Source organism: Desmodus rotundus, chromosome 2 (assembly GCF_022682495.2).
Source record: "Desmodus rotundus isolate HL8 chromosome 2, HLdesRot8A.1, whole genome shotgun sequence".
Lineage (NCBI taxonomy): Eukaryota > Metazoa > Chordata > Mammalia > Chiroptera > Phyllostomidae > Desmodus > Desmodus rotundus.
Genome location: NC_071388.1, coordinates 109,501,391 through 109,523,806, shown reverse-complemented (window position 1 = coordinate 109,523,806; position 22,416 = coordinate 109,501,391).

The window sequence follows — 22,416 nt, the reverse complement described above, 5'->3', positions numbered from 1 at the left end:
ATAATATACAGGATTGGCATAAGCAAAGCTCTAGTGAGGATCCTTTGAGAATCCAAAGTTTTAAAACACATAAGGAAATGATTTACCATTTCCAAGAGTCAGAAAATGCCAAAGAAAGCCCCCAAGAAGCATATTACATATCCAAGAACCTCAGATAACAAAACTGTCAGACAGAGATTATGAAATTCTAGGTCAGTAGTACTTATAGTGTGGTCTGTAGACCAGCAGCATACTCAGCACCTGGAAACTTGTTGGAGATGTGAATTCTCAGCCTCTACCATACCTCTAGGGAATCAGAAACTCTGGGGAGGTGTTGATAGACCCTTCAAGTGATTCCAACATGTGAGTGCTTGACAACCACTTTTAAACTAACAAGCTTGATTTTTATAGAAGTGTTTCTTCCTTAGATGTTTTTTAAAAACTTTTTTCTCATTACAATGGAATGAATTAATGTAATGATTTTATAAGATACAAAAATGTGTGTTAAGAAAAATAATTATCACCCATTTTCCTACCACTCAGGAATTACCAGAAATAATTTTGAAGGTATGTTTTTTAAAAGTTGTTACACCTTTTACCTGCCTCACCCAATCTAACTGTGTTGCAGCCTGTCAAGGCCTAGCAGGTTCACTCTAGCTTCAGGGAGACAGAAGAAAATGTGTGGAGCTGTGGGAATGTTTTCATGGGTGGGAAAGCCTGTCTCCACTTACTCTATAGTAACACAGGATCTTTTTCTGTTTTCTTGCTTTAGGAGTGAGTCTTGTGTCCTAAATAAACCTGTTAGTTTCTAGACAACAAGGGCTGAGTCAGCATTCACAGAGCCATACAGTTTTAGGCAGGGGATGTCTCCAGCACAAAAATATAGTCCCTCCTACTCATTTTATAATTGTTGACACTCTTACAGATGTCTCCCATTTTCCTCCTCTTTACTCGCCTCCACTCAATCCCTGCTCTGCCCTGGACTTCACCACATTGTTGTCTGTGTCCATGAGCTATCCATTTATGCATATATGATTCAGACAGATCTAATTAAGATAACTCAGATCACTGGGGAGAAGTAGGGAGGGGCCATAGAAGGAGTTTTCCCAGGCAATTGTGGGCAGTCTAGAATGGGATTGGCTGAGAAGCTGAATGTTTCCAGAGCCAATGGAAATAAAAAGTGGGCTGGTGCTCTGACTCAGGGACAACTCTCTGGCTACTGACCTCACTCTCTCAGGCACTGGCTCTAGCTCTCAGGGTCTTCTTCCTCTAGGATGCCTGGATGATCATGCTACAGCTCCCTGCACTTCCCAACAGATGGTAATTTGTATGGGAAGGAACTAGAATCTGGCTGGACTGGCAGAGGATGGAAGGTTTATTTTTTGGGTATTCTACAGGAAACAGACTCTGAGGCAGAAGCCTGCCATTCTTCCAAAATTGTGTAGCTTTTCTATATTATGTTGTTTTAGTTTGTAAACTAACCCTATAGCAATAAAATAACTAAAAACAGAGAAAAAGATAGGAGAACTCAGGTGTTACACTTTAGCCTTAATTGATATGCTTAAATGTGTAAAGCTGTGACTTGTTAGGCTTAAGTAACTGCTTTTGAATAAAGACTCCTTTCCTTTATCACATGTTGGATAACAAAAAGGATTTGTTATCAAAAAGCCTGAACAGACCAATAAAAACTGGTAAAATCAAAGCAGTCATCAACAAACTCCTGTCACACAAAAGCCCTGGACTGGATGGTTTCAGAGGAGAATTTTACAAAACATTTAAAGAAGAGCTAACCCTTAATCTTCACAGAGTATTCCAAAAAATCCAAGAAAAGGGAAGACTCCCAAACTCTTTTTATTAAGTGAGCATTATCCTAATCCCAAAATCAGATAAGGACACTGTAAAGAAAGGAAGCTACGGGCCAATATCACTAATGAAAAGAGATGGTAAAATCCTCAAAAAATATATTAGCAAACCACACCCAGTAACACATTAGAAAGACCATACACCATGATTACGTGGGATTCATTCCAGGGATGCAAGGATGGTTCAATATTTGCAAATCAATAAATGTAATATATCACATAAACAACAGGAAAGACAGATATCACATGATCATATGAATACATGAGGAAAAAGCATTTGGTAAGGTACAGCACCCATTTATGATAAAAACAGCAAAGTGGGAGTAGAGGGAACATATCTCAACATAATAACGGCCATATACGAGAAACCTACAGCCAACATCGTACTCAATGGGCAAAAACTGAAAGCTTCCTCACTAAAATGAGGAAAAAGACAAGAGCACCCACTTTCACCACTTCCATTCAACATAGAATTGGAACTCCTGGCCACAGTGATCAGACAACAAAAATAAATCAAAGGCATCCAAGTTTGAAAAGAAGAAGCAAAACAGTCATTGTTTGCAAATGACATGATAGTGTACATAGAAAATCCTATGGACTCCACCAAAACACTACTCAACCTAATAAGTGAATTTGGCAAAACAGCAGGATACAAACTCAATATTCAGAAATCAAAGGCATTTTTGTACACCAACAATGAAATAACAGAAATCATGATAAATATCCTGTTTGATATAGCAACAAGAAAAATAAAGTATCTAGGAATAAACCTAACCAAGGAGGTAAAAGACCTGTACTCAGAAAACTACACAACACTATAGAAAGAAATTAAGGAAGACAAACAAATGGAAGCATGTACCATGTTCATGGATTGGAAATTCAACATCATCAAAATGGCCATACTACCCAAAGCAATTTATAGATTAAATGCAATCCCTACTAAAGTACCAATGACATATTTCACAGATATAGAACAAACATTTCAGAAATTTATATGGAACCATAAATGACCCCGAATAGCTGCAGCAATTTTGAGAAAGAAGAACAAAGCAGGAGGGATCACACTACCTGATATCAAACTGTATTACAAGGCCACTGTCATCAAAACAGCCTGGTGCGAGTATAAGAGCAGACACATAGAACAATGGAACAGAAGAGAGAGCCCAGAAATAAACCCAAATCTCTATGGTCAATTAATAATTGACAAAGGGGGCAGCAGCATAAAATGGAGCAAAGATAGCCTCTTCAACAAATGGTATTGGCAGATCTGGACAGCTACGTGCAAAAAAATAAAACTCGATCACCCACTTACACCATACACAAAAATAAATTCAAGGTGGATAAAAGACTTAAATATAAGTTGTGACACCATAAAAGTCCTAGATGAGAACATAGGGAGGAAAATCTCAGGTATTCCACACAGAAATATTTTCACTGATATGTCCCCTAGAGCAAGGGACTAAAGGAAAGAATAAATAAATGGGATCTCATCAAAATAAAAAGCTTCTGCAGGGCTAAAGAAAACATCAGTAAAATGAAAAGGGAACCAACTGTATGGGAAAATTTACTTGAAAATGAGACTTCAGACAAGGATTTGATCTCCAAAATATATAAAGATCTCATGACTACTCTCCAGGAAGACAAAAAATGGGCAAAGGACCTGAATGGACACTTGTCCAAGGAGAACATAAAGAGGGTGCAGAGACATATGAAAGGATGCTCGGCATCACTAGCCATCAGAGAGATGCAAATTAAAACCACAATGAGATACCACTTCATACGAGTCAGAATGGCCATCATAAACAAATGAACAAACAAGAAGTACTGACAAGGTTGTGGAGAAGTGGGAACCCCAGTGCACTGTTGGTGGGAATGCAGACTGGTGCAGCCACTGTGGAAAACAGTATGGAATTTCCTTAGAAAACGAAAAATGGATCTGCCTTTGTCCTGGCAATTCCAATGCTAGGATTATACCCTAAGAATTCTGAAACATCAATTCAAAAGAACCTATGCATCCCAATGTTCATAGCAGCACAATTTACAATAGCCAAGTGTTGGAAGCAACCTAAGTGCCCATCAGTAAATGAGTGGACCAAAAACCTATGGTACTTTTACACAGTAGAATACTACACAGCAGAAGAAATAAGGAGCTCCTACCCTTCACGACAGCATAGATGGATCTGGAGAGTATTATGCTAAGTGAAATAACCCAGGCAGTGAAATGCAAATACTATATGATCTCACCTCTAAGTGGAACCTAATTAACAAAACAAACAAGCAAACAAAATATAACCAGAGACATTGAAATAAATAACAAACTGACAATAACCACTGGGTAGATGGAAGGGGGTAAATGGGGAAAAACGAGAAAGGGTCATCAAGGAACATGTATAAAGGACACATGGACAAAGCCAAATGGGGGTAGGATCGAAGGTGGGAGTCAAGGATGGCTGTTGTGGATGGGAGTGGTGGGGTGAAAATGGAGACAACTGTACTTGAGCAACAATAAAAAGAAGAGGGAAAAAAAGTGTCACTGTGTGTCCACTTTACTCCTAATGGAGAGTTAGTTCATTTTTCAGCTTGGAACCCCATCAGAGGTTTGCTCATCCAGCCACCTGGAGAAAAACAAAATCCCTCCCAGCATCCCATCATGCTGAACACTGACCACACCCAGGCATTAGACATAGGCAGAGATACAGAGCCATAAAACACCGAAAATAATCCTTTAGAAGGGGAAGCAAGTCCTCACCTTTGAGAGGCCTCCCCAACCACCCCTAGCTGGTGGTGGTTCTCATTCTGGATCCCAGTGCCCAACAGGTAACACCATCATGGTTTGTTATATGGGGAGAGTTGGCTTGAATGTGTCACACATTGACTGAGAACCTCTGCATATCTCAATTTCAGGGACCCCATACAGCTGGAAAAAAGCACAGATTAAAAACAGTTCAGGGTATAGTCCCAGCCCCATCACTTGTGCCCTGTAACAACTGTCGAGTTACTTAACCTTGTTAAATGTTGGGTCCTCAGTGGTAGAAGAAGAATCACACTAGAACTACCTCATAGGTTGAAGTTTTTAAAAAATTATTTTAAAAGCACCTGGCACATGTCAACAATTATTAGAAGTTCAATAAATGTTTGTTGTCATTGTTGCTATGAATAAGAGAAATTTACAGAACATATCTAAAGAAGCAAAACTCCTTGGGAATCAACAAAGGTCACACTTAAAGGAATATTTGAGGACGCACAGCACTATGGCAAGCAGAGACTTTTTGCAAATTAGAAAGATACTTTAATGTCACCTGCCAAAAGTTGTTAGAGTAACCCTAAGATCTGCACTGCTGGGATTTCCAGAGCAGAGAGAAGCAAGCCCTGCCCACACACCATCAGTGCCAGTGCAGGGAGTTCATAGGAAGAAAGACCTAGGCCTCCAAGAGGCTTCCCAGAGCCAACAAGAAGCACCAGGCCTAGGGGAGTACATGTGCTGATCTGGGACCATGGAGAAAGAGAGAATTCAAGGTAGGCCTCAGCTCTGACTGAAGATCAACCCATCTCTCTGTGGAAGACCATGTATTATTCTATTTGGGTATGTAGCTTTGAGGGAGAAAGAAAACAAGGTAAGCCAGGTGGAAGCCTGTGTATTGAGAATTTCCCCAAATATTTACACATTTCTCTTCTGTGGAAAATAGAAGCAAGAAACTTCTGATTCTGGAAAAATGGTGAAATGAGTGACCAAAGAACACTTCCACCAAAAACACCTAGAGATTTACATAAAATAATACTAAAATACATTTTAACAAACTATTTTTTAATTTTTCCCATAAGTCAGGTAATAGCGTAATTACAATATTACTCCCAAAGGGCCTTTGGGAGGAAATACACCAATGAAAGCTAAGTAATGGAGTAACATCAGAGGAATGGCAGTGTGAGAGATCCCCTTGGTATCTCCCCTTAAAATTTCAAGTCGATCAGCTATGACTCAACAAAGAATTCCCTATTCAACATACAGACACATCTGAGAGATCTGCACATCGAAGCATCTAAAGTAGGCCAAATGGAAACAAAGGGGAGGTGAGAAGGGAGGAAAGCTCAGATGGACATCTGTTGCAGACCCTCAGTTCCCAGGGGGCTTGGCAAGGAGAGGGTGGAAGCCAGCTACAGTTGCATTTCCTTAGACAGGCTGGAAGGAGCAGAGAGTCTCAGTGAGCACTCCTGCAGGAGCATGTGCTGCAAACTACAGCTGAGCCAGCCAAGAGGCCTGGGCAAGAACACAGCACAGGGGTTCTGTGTGACTATAGACTCTCTGGTGGTCAGTGTTCCAAACAAAGAAATGAAGCCACAGAGCCTTGCCACCTTTTTGACTACCAAATCTCACCACTTAATGCCCCTGGTATCAGGTTTTTGAACACATTATCTCCTAACTTAAGAATTATTCCATCAGAATTGCTATTTCTCTCTGTGATTTGATCCCCAGTTGGGGTGCATGGTGGGGGTCCTGAAGATGTCTGAGGTCACTATTACTAAGAGGGCAAAACAATCCCCACCAACATTGGGCTATATCCAGCTATACTGACAGTAGCCACAGAGGTTAGCTTTGAGATTTCACAGAGCTTAAAAATTTGCAATTTAGCACCACCTACTGGAAAATAGTAGAAAGACTTCTTTATAGAAATCTGCTAGTGAAGTTCAATCCATAGATGCCTAGACAAAGAAGGAGCCCATTAAATACCATGAATAACCAAGGTAGCAACTTATTTCAGAAAGAAAATAAAAAATCTCCAGAAAGCAATCTCCATGGAACACATGGAAATATGAGATATAAACGATGGAGAATTCAAGATTGCAGTCCTGAAAATACTCAATGAGATGTGAGAAAATACAGACACAATACAATGCACTCAGAAAACAAATTAATGAACAAAATGAGTACTTTAACAAAGAGATTGAAGCTTTCAAACTGAAAGCCTGGAGATGAATCATTCAGTAAAGGAGATCAGGAATGAATTACTGGGCATAGGAAACAGAGCCAACCAGATGGAGAAAAAAATAGTGATATCGAAGAAAGGAATACAGGAATGGTGCAGAGGGAAGGAGAGACCTGGGCATAGAATATTGGAAGAGCTCTATGAGAACTATCTGACTCCATCAGGAAAAACAATATAATATTTATAGGTATTCCAAAAGAAGAAGAGAAGGAGAAGGGAATGGAGAGGCTATTCAAAGAAATAGTGGATAAGAACGTCCCAAGCCTGTGAAAAGAAATAGATCCTCAAATCTAAGAAGCAAAGAGAACACCTAGTTACTTTAATCCAAAGAGACCCTCTCCAAGACACATTGTATTAAAACTGTCAAATAGTGACAAAGAAAATTTCTCAAAGCAGCCAGGGAAAAAAAGATAATGACCTACAAAGGAAAGCCTATCAAGTTATCCATCAGACAAGCCAGACAAGAGTGGAACCAAATATTCAACTTACTGAAAGAGAGAAATTACCAGCCAAGAATAATATATCCAGCAAAGTTATTTAAATAGGAAGAAGAAATAAAGAGCTTTCCAGGCATACAAAAGCTGAGACAATTTAACACAAGAAACCTCTACTGCAGGAAATACTCAAAGGAGTACTGTACCTGAAACAAAGAGCAAAAGGACACAATACTATGAGTAAGATCACAAAAAATTTACAACATAAACAGGCATAATTTGTGACAGTAAAAGGGGAGGGCCAAAGGTCTGACCTGGCAAAGGCAGATGGAGATCAGATGCACTCAAAAGAAAAATTACTGTATATATGCAACTTTCTTTTGCATAAACCTAATGGTAGTCTCACACAAAAACTCCAAAACTGAGACATACTGCTTTAAAAAAGAGGAAACAGATGGAAGAAGCATGGTATATCACCAAACAAAACCAACAGACAGACACACAAAAGAAAAGAAACAATGGAGGCACGGAGCTATCAAAAAACAAAGGATAAAATGGCTATAGGAGATCCTCATACATCAATAATCACACTAAATGTAAATGGACTGAATTCACCAATAAAGAGGCCCACAGCAGCAGATTAGATTAAAAAACAAACAAACACAACCATATGCTGCCTTCAAGAGACACTTAAAGGTAGATTAAATGTGAAAATGTAGGAAACAATTCTCCAAGCAAATAACATCCACAAAAAAGCAAGTGTAGATTTTAAGATAACAAAGGTAACAACAGAAAAAGATGGACTTTCATAATGATAAAAGGGACACTACATCAAGAAGACATAACACTTCTTAATATATATGTACCCAGTCAAGGAATATCTAAATACATAAAGCAATAACTCAAACTAACAGGAAAAGCAGACCAAAACACAATCGTACTTGGGACATTAACATTCTATTGACAGCTCTAGCTAGATCATTCAAACAGACAAATCAATAAGGAAATCTCAGCCTTAAATGATACATTAGATCATTGTCAACTGGCACATAATTGACATATACAGAGACTTTCATCTCAGAACATCACATTATACATTCTTCTCTAATGCACATGGACCATTCTCAAGGATAAGACATATGGTGGGTGACAAAACTAGCTTCAACAAGTTCAAGAAGACTGAAATTATAACAAGCATATTCTCTGACCACAATACATTGAAATTAGAAATCAACTGCAAGGAGAAAGAAAAGAAACTTATAAATATGTGGAAGTTAAACAATATACTACTAAAAAATAACTGGATCAAAGAAGAAATAAAAAGTGATATCAAAAGATATATAGAGACAAATTAGAATGACAATATGACATGAAAATTTCTGAAATGCAGCAAAAGCAAAAATAAGAAAGTTTCATCATCTCCATCATATCTCAAGAAACAAGAGAAATCCCAAGTAAACAACCTAACATTACATCTTAAAGATCTAGAAAAAGAAAAACAAAAGCAACCCAAAGTCAGTAGAAGAAAGAAAATAATAAAATTAGAGCAGAATTGAATGAAATAGAGAAAAAAACTATACAAAAATTAATAAAACAAAGAACTGCTTCTTTGAAAAGGTTAATAAAATTGACAAAACCCTGGCTAGACTTATTAAGGAAAAAAAAGCAGAAAATAACCATATAAACAAAACCAGAAATGAAAGAGAAGTTCCCACAGATATTATAGAGATACAAAGGACCATACTAATACTATGAAAGATGATATGGGGTCTGTCCAGAAAGTATCCAGCTATGTAATATGAAAAACAGAGACATTTATTGGTGAAGGTACAAGAAACATTGTACATAGAACAATGATGCCTCAAAGTAGGCACTTGGGACCTCACATAGCTCTCCTAGCATCTCTTCCACTCTTCAAAACACTGGAAAATCCTTTGTTGGAATCTCCATCAGCTGCTCATCGTATTTTCCTGAGTCTCACTGACAGTCTGAAATCTCTTCCCTTTCAAAGGTGATTTTAGTTTTGGGAAAAGCCAGAAGTTGTAAGGCACCAAATTTTGGCTGTAGGTGGCCTGAGTCACTTGGGTGATTTGATGTTTCACCAAAAAACTCTGCACGAGACTTGACACATGTGTGGGTGCATTGTCACAATGAAGCTGCTAATCACCACCAGTTGCCCATAGTTGTGGCTATTTTTGTCATACTGCACCTCTCAACTGACAAAGAACATGGAGGCAGTACTCCGTATTAATTGTTTGGCCTGGAGAAATGTACCCATGATGGACAACACATTCCCAATCAAAAAAACACCATTAATATGGTCTTGATCTTGCTGAGACTTTGCCACATATTTTGGGGGCATGGAGAACTAGGCAACTTCCATTGGGACAACTGTTCCTTTATTTCCAGATCATACACATAGCCATGGACCCATGACTGATCTTTGGTTATGATTTTTTGAGGAATGCTGATTCATTGACAGTGGTTTGAATCGAGTCATTAGAAAACGTAGAACAATGTTCTTTATGCACTTGTAGCAGAAGCCATGGAATAATTTGCCATGACACATTTCATGCCAAGATCTGATGTCAAAATCTTGAACACAGTACTTTTTGGAACCCCCAGATCAGCTCCTAATTCTCGCACTGTCAGTCACCATCTTTTCTGAGTGCAGCCCATACACGTTCAACATTCTCAGGTGTTTTGGGCCTTCCAGAATGTAGATGAGTTTCAACAGATTCTCCAAACACCTTTAAAGCATATCTGCCACATTTTTATTTGTGTTACACTATTGTATCATCCACAAAAGCCTTCTGAATCATCTGAGTAGTTTTTGTGGAAGATTGTTTAATCTTATTGCAAAATTTGATGCAGATTCCTCGCTCCACTTGCTCATTCATTTTGAATGTGCCAGCCACATAGTACACATGCTCACTAGATGGTATCTACCACCCCCACTGACTAGTACAGTGAAGTCATTATTCACGCATGTGTATTCCAGTCCACTCTCCTTGGCTGACAGGTTATATCAATGTCTCACAAACTGTTTTTATTATATTAACAATAGTTAGACTTTTTCCAGACAGACCTCATCATATAATGTATCATAAAAGATTTATGTCTTGGACTTCTGCCCAACATGGAAGTATAGATAGATACACTTTGCCTCCTTGCACAAACAAAAGGACAATAACAATTAAAAAACAATGTGAACTGCCAGAAAATTGAACTGTATGGAAGTCCAAAAACCAAGGAGTTAAAGAACAAACATTCATTCAGACTGGTAGAAGGGCAGAGATGGGCAGCCAGGATGGAGAGGATTTGCAGCAAGGTGGCAGCTTATGGACCTGAAGGTTCCACATTTGCTTGCAGATAAACCAGGAGCAACAACTGGGGAGCAAGACAGATTGCACAACCCAGGATTCCAGCATGGGGAAATAAAGTTTCGAACCCTCTGGCTGTAAATACCTGTGGGGATTGCCGCAGTGGGAGAAATTCCCAGCCTCATATGAGAGTTTGTTGGAGAGATCCACAGGGTCCTACAACAAACACAAGCCCACCCACCTGGGAATCAGCACCAGAAGGACCCAATTTGCTTGTGGGTAGCAGAGGAAGTAACTGAAAGCTGGCTGAGAGCCAAGCAGGTGGCATAATTCCCTCTTCAACCCCTCCCTCACAGACAGCATCACAACCCAACAACCTTGGTTGACCTGCCCTGGCAAATACCTAAAGCTCTGCTCCTTACAACATAACAGGCATGCTGACACAAAAAAAATATGGCCAAAATGAAAGAACAGATAAAAGCTCCAAAAATAGAACTCAGCAACGAAGAGATGGCCAACCTATCAGATGCAAAGTTCAAAATACTTGTAATCAGGATATTCACAGAAATGGTTGAGTAGTGACAAAATGGAGGAAAAAATGAATGCTATGCAAAGTAAAATAAAGAAAAATATACAGGGAACCAACAGTGAAGGGAAAGAAGCCAGGATTCAAATCAAAGATTTGGACCAGAAGGAAGAAATAAACATTCAATCAGAACAGAATTAAGAAACAGGAATTCAAAAAAATGAGGAGAAGCTTAGGAACCTCCAGGACAACTTTAAAAGTTCCAACATCTGAATCATAGGGGTACCAGAAGGAGAAGCAGAAGAGCAAGAAATTGAAAACTTATTTGAAAACATAATGAAGGAGAACTTCCCCAATCTGGCAAAGGAAATAGACTTCCAAGAAGTCCAGGAAGCTCAGAGAATCCCAAGAAGTTGGGCCCAAGGAAGCACACATGAAGGCACATCATAATTAAGTTACTTAAGGTTGAAACCTTAAAAGCAGCAAGAGACAAGGAGGCAGTTACCTACAAAGGAGTTCCCAGATGATAAATTATCAGCTGATTTCTCAAAAGAAACCTTGCAGGCAAGAAGGGACTAGAAAGAAGTATTCCAAGTCATGAAAGGCAAGGACCTATATCCAAGATTACTGTATCCAGCAAAGCTATCATTTAGAATGAAACGGCAAATAAAGTGCTTCCCAGATAAGGTCAAGTTAAAGGAGTTCATCATCACCAAGCCCTTATTATATGAAATGTTAAAGGGACTTCTCTAAGAAAAAGAAGATGATCAAAGAAATGAACAGTAAAATGACAACAGACTAACAACTATCAACAACTGAACCTAAACAACAACAACAAAAAAAAAAACCTAAGCAAACAACTAGAACAAGAACAGAATCACAGAAATGGAGATCATATGGAGGCTTATCAGTATGAAGGGGGAGGAGGAAGAATGGGGGAAAAGGTGCAAGGTATAAGAAGCATAATTTGTAGGTACAAAATAGGGGGAGGTTAAGCATAGTATAGGAAATGTAGAAGCCAAAGAACTTATATATACGACCATGGACATGAAGTAAGGAGGTGGGTGGAATGGAATAGAGGAGAGAAAAATGGGACAATTATAATAGCATAATCAATAAAATATATTTTAAAAAGATTTACATCTTGCCAAAACTAAGGAAAAAAATAAAATGGAGAAAAGACCAGTAATCCAATGACATTATAGTACATTTTAATATTAGGTAGCATGATTCCTCCAACTTTGTTCTTCTTTCTCAGGATTGCTGTTGCTGTGTGTAGCCTTTTATGGTTCCATATAAATTTTTGAAATATTTCTTTTAGTTCTGTGAAATATATCATTTGAATCTTGAATGGAATTTTGTTGAATATATAGATTGTTTTGGGTAGTATGGACATTTTTATGAGGTTAATTCTTCCTACCCATGAATATGGTATGTGCTTCCACTTATTTGTAAATTCTTCAATTTCTTTCTTTAGTGTCATAATTTTCTGAGTACAAGTCTTTACACCCTTGGTTAGGTTTATTCTTAGGTATTTTATTCCTTTGAAGCAATTGTGAATTGGATCATTTTCTTAATTTCCCTTTTTGTTAGTTCATTACTGGCATATAAAGATGCAACTGATTTCTGAATATTAATTTTGTATCTTACCACTTTGCTGAATTCACTTATTAGTTCTAGTAGTCGCTTGGTGGACTCTTTGGGATTCTCTATATATAGTATCAAATAAAGATAGTTTTACTCCTTTCTATCCAATTTGGGTGCCTTTTATTTCTTCTTCTTGTCTGATTTCTGTGGCTAGGACTTCCAGTGTTATGTTGAATACAAGAGGTCAAAGCAGACATCCCTGTCTTGTTCCTGATCTTAAGGAGAATGTTTGTAATTTTAGCCCATTAACCATGATGGTGGCAGTGCGTTTGTCATATATGGCCTTTATTATGTTTAGGTATGTTACTCCTATTCCCACTTTGCTGAGTTTTGATCATAAATGGATGCTGGATTTTATCACATGCCTTTTCTGCATCTATTGATATGAGCATGTGGTTTTCATCCTTCATTTTGTTTATGTGGTGAGTCATATTTATTGATTTGGGCATGTTGTACCAACCTTGCATTCCTGGAATAAATCAAACTTGATCATGGTTTATGATCCTTTTGATGCATAGCTGTATTTGGTTTGCTAATATTTTGTTGAGGATTTAATGTCTATGTTCTTCAGGGTGCAAAGGAGGGTCAGCTAAAATCTCAGAACCCCCAGAGGTCAGCCTTAGTTGTTAAACTTAATTAATGATATAGCTTCAAGCTGTACTGAGCTGCTGGACCAGGGTGGGGCAGAGTAATTCTTGTGGTCATGGCCACTGCTTCTCTCAGGCTGATGCCAATTGGAGGGGAGTGCTCTGCCTGTGAACAATGGAGTGATTTAGCACAGGGATCCTGGTGGCTGTTCCTTCAGTTCCATCCCTATAGCCTCTTCTCGCGCATCTGTAGTCCACTTTGCCCTCCCTCTGCCAGAGCTTATGGTAAGCTGCTGCAAATGAAAAAAATTTTTGACCCTTTAAGAGGCTTTCTGTGTCTCCACCCACCTCTCCCTGGAAGACAGAAACCTCACTGCTTTTCACAGCAGGATATTATCTGGATTCCTTTCCCAGGTCTGTTTCTGTAGGCTGAGGGGCCCAACATGGGGGTCAGACCTCACATTCTCAGGAGGAACCTCCCCCGCAGCCACTGAAATATCCCTTTGGAACTTCAGCTGCCACCTGTGGGAGCCCTTCCAGCCCTCTCACACCTCTGCATTCCTTACTAGTCTCATTGTGGTGGAGTGGTTTCTGTAGCTCCTAGGTACTCTTCCACCATCTCAGGACTCCCAAAGCATTATTTCAAAAAGTTGAAAAAGATACAACAAAATGGAAAGATATTCACTGTTCATGAATTGGAAGGATCAACATAGTTAAAAAGGCCATGTTACCCAAAGCAATATATAGATTCAATGCAATAACCACCAAAATCCCAATGTCATTTTTAAGAACATTTTAAAAACCATCAGATTTACGTGAAACCACAAAAGACCCTGAATAGCCAAAAAGCAATTCTGAGAAAATAGAATGAAGCTGGAGGTATCACACTACTTAACTTCAAATTATACTACAGATCTACAATAATCAAAACAGCATGGTGTTGGCTGAAAAACAGACACACAGATCAATGGAACAGAATTGAGAGGACAGATATAAAACAACATGTATATGGGCAGTTAATTTTCAACAAAGGAGTCAGAAACATGCAACTGGAGAAAAAAAGAAAGCCTCTTCAATAAATGGTGCTGGGAAAGTTGGAAAGCCACATGCAAAAGACTGAAACTATATTACAGTTTGATCCCATATACAAAAATTAATTCAAAATGGATCAAAACCTGAGAGAAGAAGCTGGTGGTGAAGTAGGTGGGAGTTGAGCCCACTCACTCATGCACCCAACTGGGACACTTGGCTGATCTTCTGAAAAACAAAGTGAACAGACAACAGAATCGTGGCTGATACGAAGTTTGGAAGCCAAAGTGTGCAGAGGATGCTTCAAAACAGGTGGTAAGGAAGTTTTATAGGTAGATGGGGAAGGTCCCCAAATGTGGCACCAGAAACAGGATGGGAGGAGAGCCAGGTCAGTGAAAGAAACCTAGCGTCTCCCTCCCCTCCCAGGGTGGTGAAATCCCAAACCTGCGCCAGGAGAGACTTGAACATGTAAAGTCACCAGGGGAAAAAAACAGGCAGCAACAATATACACTGCTAGCTGAACACCCAAGCTGGGGCAGCAGTTGCAGGCTGAGATGGTGCCAGAGAGTTGGGACGGGATCCCAGTGTGGCACTTGGAGCTAGGAGAAAAGGTGGGCTGTGACTGGCTATGACCAAGATAGATTCTGGACTTGCCAGTGAGTTGGAATGTGTGGAAAGTGAGGCAGTGGCTTGGAGCAGCAGTAGCTCCAACAGACTTTTTTCAAAAAGGGAACTAAGGCACACTGGGCAGGGACCTCACCCATGCAGCTGCCAGGCCAACAAGGAAGTAGGATTATAGGTCAGATTTGTTCCCACTCAGCGCCTCTCATAGATTGATCAAAGGGGTGCAAAGAGAGGCAGTTTATTGGTGCCAGCCCAGCACAACTACACAGAGTAGAGAGTGGGGACTACACAGCTCTCTGAGGGTGTGGGCTGGAAACTGGGTACCTGTGATTGTTGTAGCCCAAACTGAGTCTCCATCCTTGCCAAATCATCCCAGAGAGAAAATGGTGCCCAACCCCTGACCATATGCAGGAGCCAGGAAGACCTACAAAACCACCCAGCAGGCTTAACAAGTTGGGGGCCTCTTTTTTCCCCCAAGAATAAGACAGTAAGACCTGGAGCTGAGAGAAAACCAGAGACAGATCCAGAAAGAAGTCAGACAGTGAATACCAACAGCTGAGACAAATTTCACCTTGCTCTTCATCAGAACTTGCATGTTTTTTAAAATTTCTCTTCCTTTTTTTTTTAGTTTTTTGTTTATTTTTTCCTTTCATATTGCATTTTAGCTATTCTTCTTTCACTTTACTAGTATTCCAAATAACTCACCACTCTTGGTCTTTTACTTTTTATTCTTTTCATTTAGATTATATATTTTTTATCATTATTATTGTTATTCTAAATCCCATACAGCACCTTTCCCTGGTCTTCATCCATTTCACCATCTTCCTGAGCTTTATTATTGTTGTAAACTTTATTTTCTCTCACACTATGCCATATTCCTATGCCTTACTCTCACTATTTATCCTCCATCTTATCTCACATAAGTGCTCTTATTTATTTAGTCAGCTCACATTCTTTTTCCCATTTTATAAGAGCCTTATTTCTTTTCCACCTTTTATAAACAATGTATAATTCAGTGAAATGCCATGGTAATTACTGTATTTCTCCAATAGAACTCCTATTTGTTCTCCTTGAAATCACATAGGTTACTTTCCCCCCGTCTTACTCTATTCCACATTCTCCTTCAACTGATCAGTTGAGAGAGGAATTTCATTTCATGTATTTTTCCCCTTTCTCAACCTGGGCTTTACTCCTTACTTTGATTAGTCTGCTTTCCCCATCCTCTCAAAATCATTTTTCTATTTTTTTTAATTTATTTTTTATTGTTATTCAATTACAGTTGTATGCCTTTTCTCCCCTTCCCTCCCCTCACCCCGGCTGAACCCACCTCCCTCCCCCAACCCCAACATCCCCCTCGATTTTGTCCATGTGTCCGTTATAGTAGTCCCTGCAATCCCCTCTTCCCACTGTCCCCACCTCACTCCCCCCTGGCCACTGCTAGACAGTTCCCCCCCTCAGTGTCTCTGGTGGTATTTTGTTTGCTTTTTTTCTTTTGTTGATTATGTTCCAGTTAAAGGTGAGATCATATGGTATTTGTCCCTCACCACCTGGCTTATTTCACTTAGCATAATGCTCTCCAGTTTCATCCATGCTGTTGCAAAGGGTATAAGCTCCTTCTTTCTCTCTGCTGCGTAGAATTCCATTGTGTAAGTATACCATAGTTTTTGGATCCACTCGTTTGCTGATGGGCACTTAGGTTGCTTCCAGTACTTGGCTATTGTAAATTGTGCTGCTATGAACATTGGGGTGCACAGGCTCTTTTGGATTGGTGTTTCAGGGTTCGTAGGATATAATCCCAGCAATGGAATTGCTGGGTCAAAGGGCAGTTCCATTTTTAGTTTTCTGAGGAAATTCCATACTGTTTTCCACAGTGGCCTCACCAGTCTGCATTCCCACCAACAGTGCACTAGGGTTCCCTTTTCTCCGCATCCTCTCCAACATTTGAACACCTAGGTGAAATGGACACCTTTCTAGAAAAATATAATCTTCCAAAACTGAATGAAGAAGCAGCAGAAAATCTGAACAGACCAATAACAACAGACGAAATTGAAGCAGTCATCAAAAAACTCCCAACACACAAAAGCCCTGGACCAGATGGTTTTACAGGAGATTTCTACAAAGCATTTAAGGAAGAGCTAACCCCTATCCTCCACACACTATTCGAAAAAATCCAAACTGATGGAAGACTCCCAAACTCTTTTTATGAAAGCAGCATCATCCTAATCCCAAAACCAGATAAAGACACGACGAAGAGAGAAAACTTCAGGCCAATATCGATGCTGAACATAGACGCTAAAATTCTCAACAAAATATTGGCAAACCGCATCCAGCAATACATTAAAAAGATCATACACCATGACCAAGTGGGATTCATCCCAGGGATGCAAGGATGGTACTATATTTGCAAATCAATAAACATAATACATCACATCAACAACAGCAAAGACAAAAATCACATGATCATATCAATAGATGCAGAAAAAACATTTGATAAGGTACAGCACCCATTTCTGATAAAAACACCCAGCAAAGTGGGAATAGAGGGAGCATTCCTCAACACAATAAAGGCCATATATGAGAGACCTACAGCCAACATCATACTCAATGGACAAAAACTTAGAGCATTCCCACTAAGATCAGGAACAAGACAAGGATGCCCTCTCTCACCACTCCTATTCAACATAGTATTGGAAGTCCTAGCCACAGCAATCAGACAAGAAAAAGCAATAAAAGGCATCCAAATTGGAAAGGAGGAAATGAAACTGTCACTGTTTGCAGATGACATGATAGTGTACATGGAAAATCCTATAGACTCCACCAAAAAACTACTTGACCTAATAAATGAATTTGGCAAAACAGCTGGATACAAAGTCAATACTCAGAAATCAAAGGCATTCCTGTACACCAACAACGAAACTGCAGAAACAGAAATCAGGAAAAAAATCCCATTTGATATAGCAACAAGAAAAATAAAGTACCTAGGAATAAACCTAACCAAGGAGGTAAAAGACCTGTACTCGGAAAACTACACAACATTGAAGAAAGAAATTAAGGAAGACACAAACAAATGGAAGCATGTACCATCCTCATGGATTGGAAGAATTAACATCATCAAAATGGCCATACTACCCAAAGCAATTTATAGATTCAATGCAATCCCTATTAGAGTACCCATGACATATTTCACAGATATAGAACAAACATTTCAGAAATTTATATGGACCCATAAATGACCCCGAATAGCTGCAGCAATTTTCAGAAAGAAGAACAAAGCAGGAGGGATCACAATACCTGATATCAAACTGTATAACAAGATCACTGTAATCAAAACAGCCTGGTACTGGCATAAAAACAGGCACATAGACCAATGGAACAGAACAGAGAGCCCAGAAATAAACTCAAGTCTTTATGGTCAATTAATATTTGACAAAGGAGGCAGGAGCATAAAATGGAGCAAAAACAGCCTCTTCAACAAATGGTGTTGGGAGATCTGGACAGCTATGTGCAAAAAAAATGAAACTCGATCACCAACTTACACCATACATAAAAATAAATTCAAGGTGGATAAAAGACTTAAATATAAGTCATAACACCATAAAAGTCCTAGCGGAAAAGATTGGCAGGAAAATCTCAGACATTTCACACAGCAACTTCCTCACAGACATGTCCCCTAAAGTAAGGCACATAAAGGAAAGAATAAACAAATGGGACGTCATCAAAATAAAAAGCTTCTGCAAGGCTAAAGAAAATAGAACCAAATTACAAAGAGAACCAACAGTATGGGAAAACATATTTGCCAATGATACCTCAGACAAGGGCCTGATCTCCAAAATATATAAAGAACTCACACGACTGCACTGCAGGAAGACAAACAACCCAATTAAAAAATGGGCAAAGGACTTGAACAGACACTTCTTTAAGGAAGACATACAGAGGGCCCAGAAACATATGAAAAGATGCTCAGCATCACTAGCCATCAGAGAGATGCAAATTGAAACCACAATGAGGTACCATCTCACACCAGTCAGAGTGGCCAGCATAAACAAATCCACAAACAAAATCATTTTTCTTTATGGCAGACATCTCATATTCACTTTTCATTTTTGCACAATATTCTTATTTCCATTCCACCTTTACTAAACTTCATTCAGCTATGGATGCTATCGACCCTGCTGTGGTTTTTCTGCAATTTTGATCTTGTTGGTCTAATATCTTTTCAATTTTACCTCAAACTTCATAATATACTCTTTTGTTTCCTTACCCCATTGTTCCCATGCCCTTTTGTGTTTTGCTTATGTTTTAAATTTTCTTCTCTCCCATTCTCTGCCTTTGTTCTATACCTACTCATTCAAATATCCTCCCTCTTAACACCCAAAAACATTTTCCCCTCCTTTAGTCATCTACTATTAGCTTTGTAATAGCTTATAATGTCTGTAATCTCTCTTCACCTTTATTACTCTGCTCAATTGTGGTAGAGATTGTTGATGGAGGAGGGTATTTCTGTTGGGGGTGTGTTGTTGGCATATGTTTGGTTGTCCAGTAATACTGCTTTGTTAAATAATGCCTGTAAAACAGCATACAAGGTGGGAGTTGTGACTACCAATAAGCTACTTGGAGGAGAGAACCCACCAACAAAGAAGGCACCAGTAAGTACAGCCCAAGTACAACAAGAAAACCCATACAAACAGAAAAAGCTGTTTTCAAGATGATGGCGAGATAGGTGAGAGCTGAATCCACTTCCCCTCGGCACCAGTGAAACACCTAGCTGATCTGAGGAACAAAGTGAATAGCCAACGGTATTCCAGCATATATGAAGATCAGAGACCAAAGATAGAGACCATTGAAAGATCTGACAGTAAGAAGAGTGCTTAAGGACAATAAGGTCCCTGGGACCAGCATGGAGACCTGGGCAGCTGAAGCCCCCGGCCAGAGCGTAGGGTCTGCTGCAGGATTCTTGGGAGAGAGCCAGGCTGGGCTGTGTGAGCAGTCAGGTGCTTGTTTGGACCAGGGGGGCTTGAATAGGAAGAATTTCTCGAAAAGAAAAAGGGAAAAAATAGAGGCACTCAGCGGCTAGTTAGCGAACTCTCCTCAACAGCCACAGCCTCTGACACCCCTCCCGCCTCAGCACCTGGGCTGTGAAATAGGATAAGCAGCCCCACCACACACCTGAAGCCGGGTTGGCGCACACCCATATGAGTGGACTGGGCGCCCACAACTGAAACCACGGAAGGGCGCATGCCCTGATAAGCGGCCCGGCTGTCTGGGCGCACAGACACAAAGTGCCTGGGTGGGTGTGCACCCCCATCAGTGGCCTGGGTGCCCACACCTGAAACTTCTGGTGGATGTGCACCCAGATCAGTGGCTGGCTGACCCGCCCACAGCCCCCAAGCCAGGGATTGGTGTGCAACTCGATCAACAGCCTGGCTGCCTGCGGGCGACCACACCTAAAAGCACTGGTTCTGAACTCCTACCTAACCCCTGCACACAGAGCTCTGCAGGGCCTACTGGCTCCCTAGGAGGAAGGCAGAATGCCAAGCAGAGGGGAGATGCAGAGCTATAGGAGACTGCATTCCCCAGAAAGACTTGACCCAGTAGGGGGCTGAACTACCCCATAGCAGCACCCAGAGCCCCTAGCATCTAAGAAAGCAAAGAGCAAGAAGGGGGAGTGTGAGTTGCCCCTAATTGGTGCAACTCAAGGACAGCACAACTGGTGGACTAAAGGCCTAGTTGGGAGCTGAAGGACCCTGAGGAACTGGTCTGGAGGCTGAACAACAGCAAAGAGTGTGGCACAGGAAGGGAAAAAAGTGAAACCAATCCCTCCAACCACCCCCTCCCATTTCACAGACAGGACCACCAGCAGAACTACACTGACAGGTTTAAAGCCAGCAGAAGACTTTTTTTTTCCCTCCTTTCCCCCTAAATTACTTCTTCCTGTCTGTCCATCTTTCTTTTTTTATTCCCTCTTCCTTCCATCCTTTACCTTTTTTATTTCTTCTTCCTGTCTTCTTTTATTTATTTTTTCATATTTTTAATTTTAATTTTGTATTGCTATTCAAATACAGTTGTGTGCCTTTTCTCCCCATCCCTTCACCCCAACCCAGCTGAACACCTCTCCATGCCTCTCCTATTTTTTTGTTTTAATTTTTGTGAAAATTCCTTGTTCATATCTTTCCTCTGATCATTTTATTCTTCCTTCCTTCCTTCCTTCCCTCCTTCCTTCCATTCCTTTTCCATTCCCTTTTTCCCTCCTTCCCTTCTCCTTTTTATCCCCTTCTTTCTCCTTTTCCCACATGTGAGAAAATAAAACCTACAGCTCTGAAAAGACCAGAGTTAGAACCTGTTAGACCAATAACCGTAAGCTCAAGACCAGTGAGTGCAGGAGATTAAAGAGACAGCACCACTGAATCCCATTGACATTCTACCATAGAATTTCATACCATAAACCCAGGGAGTCAGAACAGATCAATTTAAGAAGCAGAGGCTGCCCAGAGACATATGAAAAGATGCTCAGCATCACTAGCCATCAGAGAGATGCAAATTAAAACCACAATGAGGTACCATCTCACACCAGTCAGAGTGGCCAACATAAACAAATCCACAAACAAATGTTGGAGAGGATGCGGAGAAAAGGGAACCCTAGTGCACTGTTGGTGGGAATGCAGACTGGTGAGGCCACTGTGGAAAACAATATGGAATTTCCTCAGAAAACTAAAAATGGAACTGCCCTTTGACCCAGCAATTCCTCTGCTGGGATTATACACTAAGAACCCTGAAACACCAGTCCAAAAGAACCTGTGCACCCCAATGTTCATAGCAGCACAATTTACAATAGCCAAGTACTGGAAGCAACCTAAGTGCCCATCAGCAAACAGGTGGATCCAAAAACTATGGTATATTTACACAATGGAATTCTACGCAGCAGAGAGAAAGAAGGAGCTTATACCCTTTGCAACAGCATGGATGGAACTGGAGAGCTTTATGCTAAGTGAAATAAGCCAGGTGGTGAGGGACAAATACCACATGATCTCACCCTTAACTGGAACATAATCAATAGAAGAAAAAAGCAAACAAAATACACCCAGAGACATTGAGGTTGGAAACAGTCTAACAGTGGCCAGGGGGGAGTGGGATGGGGACAGTGGGAAGAGGGGATTGCAGGAAATATTATAAAGGACACATGGACAAAATCAGGGGGATGGTGGAGGTGGGGAAGGGAGGTGGGTTCAGCTGGGGAGGGAGGTGGGTTCAGCTAGGGTGGGGGGGGAGGGAAGGGGAGAAAAGGCATACAACTGTAATTGAAAAACAATAAAAATTTTTAAAAAACACAAACAAAAACAAAACAAAAAATAAAACTTACCAATAAATTTGCTGTTAATAAACTATTTTCTGCTTTAAAAAAAAAAAAAAGAAGCAGAGGCTAACA